Below are 5,913 nucleotides of genomic sequence, written 5' to 3'. Positions count from 1 at the left end.
AACATGGAGAAAGCTTTAATACAATGGATAGAAGAAAACAATAAAAAAAAGGATACCAATAGATGGTAAAACCATAAAACAGATGGCATTACGATTTTACAAGAAGATTAATGATCTGGAGTCATCAAGTGCGTTACATCTGTCTAGTGATAAAAAGAAGAATGAATTTGCTGCAAGTACAAGATGGCTTACAAAATTCCTCAAAAGACACGCACTGCATAATATAAAAATGAGAGGTGAAATTTCATTGGCAGATAAGACAGCTGCTGAAAAATTTCTTCCAAAACTAGCCAAAATGATTGAAGAAGGCGGTTACATTTCAAACCATGTTTTCAATGCAGATGAAACTGGTCTCTTTTGGAAAAACTGCCAAACAGAAAGTATATAGCAAAATCAGAGAAAAGTGCCAGTTGTAAAAGATGCTTTAAATAAGTATCCACCCAACTCATATCAGCATTGGGAAATGGACATGAAACAAATGAACAAACAAGTACACAACTGACATTAACTGAATCAGTTTGTTCTTTCTTGTTTGGAAGAAAGGGGGAGGAGGGGGTTAAAGATGAAAAGGTCTTGTGTTTTGTCAAAATCATTATTTAAAAAGAAAATGGAATGGGTTAAAGAAAAACAATGACAGCAACATGCAAACACTCACATAAAAAAAAATTATTTAAAATGTTCTCTTCAGCTCTTGAATTTATTAAAAGATTTGAACCATTAAGATCTTAGGTTGTCACATAATTAAGAACTTAAGAAAATAACATCCTTAAAGTTTTCAGTGCAACAAAGGATAGCTAGAAACAAGAGCAGAATAGTTGTAGTAGAGAGAACAAGCAGATCTCATGACAGGATGCTACCATTGTCAGTTTTTAATTTTATTTTCCAAGTTTGTAGCAGTTTAGAGGAGGGGGAGAAAAAGAAAAAGGACTTATCAAAACCTTCAGAACTGAAGTGTTTAACACAAATATTTGAAAGTGATTTGTTTCAGGTAGGGTGATCAGATCTGTTAGAAATCTCCAAGATACCAGTACTTATGTTTCTCTTAGCAGATGAGAAACAACAGACAAAACACTAGTTTGTTGCAATTAAACCTTAACACATAAAACTGTAGTGGGCTTCAACTCAGGACAATGAAGCTAGAAGATTGATTATCTTACCTATTGAGTTTCATGAAAACAGTAATTTTGTCTTGCTTATTTAGTGGTTCCACTATTTATAGCCATATCCAGTCAGCAGCTGGTGTTGGAAGTAAGCTATAGAATACACATAAATCAGTGGGGAAAATGTGCTTTTATAAATAAGTAACATCATTTTAGGCATAGTTGTAGGGTTCACCTTGCAGCTATGTGAGTTGGAGTTCAGTTCCATTGCATGGCACCTTTGGCAAGTCTTCTACTCAAGCCTTGAGCCAACCAAAACATTCTGACTGAATTTGGTAGACAGAAACTGTAGGAAACCCAGACATGTGTTTGATGACAGTGACATCACAGTCTGTGCACATTCTGACTAGTCCCTCTGTACTTTCAAAGATCATCAAATTTTTTTTTTCTTCCATCATTCACCATTTTTTTAATGCCCAATTTTCATGCTTGCATAGGTCAGATACAATTCACTGAGGCAGAATTTCTGACCGTCTTGTTTCCAAAGTATTATCTCCCCATAACCAAGTATTTTTTTTTTCTTTTTACAGAGGACTGGAAATGAACATTGCTTGTATGACTGTGATGCTTGATCAAAACCATCATGTGACGTCAAGACAAGAGTACATTCAAACACATATATACATATTATATATAAATGTATGTATACAACATATTTTTCAGTCTCTAGCCACTCACAAGACTTCTGTTAGCCTGGAGCTATAGCAGAAGACACGTGCCTAAGGTGTTATGCAGTTGGATCAAGTGCAAAACAACATCTGCACCTATACAAAATACTTACCTAAGGTGTTGTGCAGTAGTAACCTGAAACTACAGAGCTAGGAAGCAAGCTTCTCAACTATACAACTAACTATGTGTGCATCTCACCACAAAATAAGGGTTGGTGACAGAAACAACATCTGAGTGTAGAATCCTGCTTCAACTTCCCATCTAAGTAAAAAACACAAACACACTTAACTGTGATGTAGAGATTGTACTTACTAGATAACCAAGGCAAATAATGGAGTCACAGCAAGTTTCAATAGTGGTGGTCATAATAAAGACACATGGAGATGAACACAATGTAAAGGTTCATTCCAGCAAGATTTAAATTCCTCACAGTTTAAAATTTTTAATGTTTATAACACAAAATTACTCATTAGAAAATTTGGTTCAACCATTTTGATAACCTGCCTGAGACTATTCTTAAACCCTCCATTAAAACTTCATGTTAATCTATGATCCAAATGCCAGCTTAATAAGTTATATTCTACCTCTATTATTATCAAACTGACCAGATCCAGCTTCTCACATCTAACTTATGTCATTCTAAAAATAAACAGTCACATCATTGAAATCTTAAAGCTAAGAGATAATGAATCCTTAATTCAAACAATGTGAATAAATACATATTATAGAATAATGTGAATGCTAAAGGATTAAAGAAGCTAATAAAAAGCAAAATTTCTAAAAATTGACCTGTTTTTTTTTTTTTTTTTTTGCTACAGGAAGAAAAGAAAAACAACTCGAACAATGAGAGTTGTGTTTTTCAATATCCCTGACAATGTTTACAGCCCAAGCTGCAGTTTTCAAATGTTAAAGAAAAAAGTTTAAAGGTTCTTTTCTATTTTAAATATATTACCTATTAAATGTGTCACCATATTTGCACTGAATCTGAATGCTTTTGTTTCAATTAATTTAGAAAATAATCTATTTATTAAAATAACTGCCATTATGAAGTTGGTGATTGGAAACCAATTTAGCATAAAATGTTGAGAGCTGGTTTTAATTTAGATGGCTTCCAAATAGGGAATTTGTATTATAGAACCAACACCTGTATTAAGCAGGTCAGCATCAAAAGAGTTGAATAACTGAGCAACTATGTGTAAAGAATAAAAGCAGCAAGGAATTAATTCTCTAAAGAGTAAGTTTGTTGGTTTGAGACATCTAATCTGAGAAATAAGCACATAGATGGGTTAAGCAACCCAGCACACTTCAAGACCATCCACATAAATTCATTCATAACACAAATTTCTTGTATCAACCAATACAAAAGGCCAAAATGGTTTCCTTTATATGACAGTAAAAAAAAAAAGCCTTTTTTCTTCTAGTCAACTTTCAACATCACCATCATCATTATTATTATTATCACAAATTTTTGTGTTTTATAATGTAAAATAAAGTTGAAAAACATCTTCAAAATAGTTTTAGATTCATGTGACAGTCAAGACCCCTTTCCCATTTCATCATGTTGCTTAGAACGCTAACATACAGACAGACAGACGAACAGACAGATACAGGGCACAAACACATGAACTATCAAATGTGTTTATTCAGTTTGCTAAGAAAAAAAAAGAGCTGACTAAAATCAACAGAAACAAGTAAAAAAAAAAAAATCAACACAAAAAATAATAGACAATAAAAGCACAAAACTATTAGTCAAATTAATGAAATTTAAAAAAAAAAATGATAATTAGCCATTTGTTAAAGAGGGAAAACAATTACTGACGTAATGTTAATAATCAAAGAGAGAGAGAAAGAGAGGATGAAAACTTGCTCTGAACTCCAAAAGAGAGAATAGAGTATTGAAATAGTAAGCAAGTCACCAAAATGGCTAACGAGGAAAGTCAGTGATTAACAGAAGAGCTAATTCAAGAGCTGAAACAGATTATAGTACAACGTGAAAGCTGATCTCCCCGACCCCGTCCGACTCCCTAATGTTGAGGGACACTGACAAATAAACAACAAAAGTCAGGTAGGCCCTTTACACTGCACCACTGCTTCCAAAAGTACTACTGCTACTACTATGGATAAGAATGGTTTCAAATTTCTGGCACAAGGCTAGCAATTTCTGAGGAGAGGTCCATTTGATTACACTGACCTGTGTTCAATAAATTCTTAAGTGTCAAAAAAACTGAAAGGCAAAGTGTACATCAGTGGCATTTGAACTTAGAACATAAAAAGCCAGAAGAAATGACACTAAGCATTTTGCCGAATATGCTAACAATCCTGTCAGCTTGCCATCTTAATAATAATAATAACTGTTTCTGACTAAGGTACACAGCTAACAATTTTGGGAAGGAAGGGATTAGTCAGTACTATCAACCCTTGAGAGACGAAGAGCAAAGTTGACCACAGAGGGATTTAAACTCAGAATAAAGAACTGTAAAAAAAAAAATTTTTTTAAATGATAAAGCATTTTTTTCTGATGTTCTAACAATTCTGCCAGCTTACTGTTTGAATAATAATAATAATAATTCTTTCTATTAAAAGCACAAGGCCTGAAATTATGTGGGAGGGGAGGGAAGCTAGTTGATTACATCAACCCCAGTACTCAACTGGTACTTAATTTATCGACCCCCAAAGGATGAAAGGCAAAGTCAGCCTCGGCGGAATTTGAACTCAGAACATAAAGATAGGTGAAATACCGCTAAGCCTGCCGCCTTAATAATAATAATAATAATAATGATGATGATGATAATAACAATAATGGTGTTGGTAGGGTTAATAGAAAAAGTGAAGAGGTTACTAAGTGATTTATCTCATGATCTTGTGTCCCTTTCTTTAACGATGTAACTGCAATGTTAATTCTGATAACAAAGTGTGCTTAGAATCTTTTGTTTTACCAAATACAACTGTTTAATTTTAGCTATCATATTGTTACTTCATCTTTATTTGTATTCAACTTGGAATACTTCTAAAGTGGAAACCAATATATGAACTACTTTTAAGACATTTTATTGGATCTACAGTTTTGATTACTGATCCAAGTTGATAGCATGGGGTCCACTACTGTAATGACCAACTTCTCATCTTTATAGGCATCCATGGAATAAATTGGAGAAGTAAATAATTTAAAGGATCCAAATGTCAATACATACTGAAGACTAGTGTGACAACTCCATTGACATAGCTGTATTTCACCAACTCAGTACTGTCCATAGATGACTAAGAAAAAATACAAAATAGTATAGAAGATATAAAACAGCAACAACAGAGAGAATCTGCTTGCTTAGGAAGGTGTGTGTCAAGGTATCTACTTGTGATGACCAGCAAACTTCATTGAAACAACAGAATGGGTTAACAATGCAAAACAAAAAAAAATATGCAAAATATTGAATATTACAAAAAAAAAAAAAAAAAATTCAAAGGAACTGTTGAAATGATTAGTTACGTTGTAGTTGTTCACCACTAAAAACTAATCAAGACAACACTGTACAATAAGAGGAGACACAGTTAATTAACAAATCACCCAAGAAACAAAACAAAATGTAATAAAAAAAAAAGTGGAGCACTGTAGCTTCCAATAGCAGGTCATACAGAATTTAGACAATCTTTTTAAGAATGCTAGGTCCAATTCTGAAGAGTTCTGTTTGTTTCAAACCAGACTATCATCAGCAAATATTATCATCAAAATCATTTATTTCGTTATAAATATCATTAATTCCTCATCACAATTATTATTTTCTTCCCCTTTTTATTTCATAAAAAAAAAAAAAAAGAAACATTAACTTGTGGGCAAAAAAGACTGGGGGTGGCTGAGAGAGAACGAGAAAAAAAAATGAGGAAGGAAAAAAAAAACAAACAGAAAAGGAGTGAGAGAGAGGAAGAGTGAAAGAGAAATAAAGAGAGATTTTTAAAATTCTTTAGTTTATCATTTCTTCTAAATCTTTAAAAAGATTATCACTTTTTTGCAATCTGTCCTATCTTCTTCATGGCTTGAATTGCAGACTTTTTTGTTGTATTCATTTTTTTCTTCCATATATATGTATAT

Source organism: Octopus bimaculoides, chromosome 9 (genome assembly GCF_001194135.2).
Source record: "Octopus bimaculoides isolate UCB-OBI-ISO-001 chromosome 9, ASM119413v2, whole genome shotgun sequence".
Taxonomy (NCBI): domain Eukaryota; kingdom Metazoa; phylum Mollusca; class Cephalopoda; order Octopoda; family Octopodidae; genus Octopus; species Octopus bimaculoides.
The sequence above is the reverse complement of the archived record's forward strand: the minus strand, read 5'-3'. Positions refer to the sequence as shown.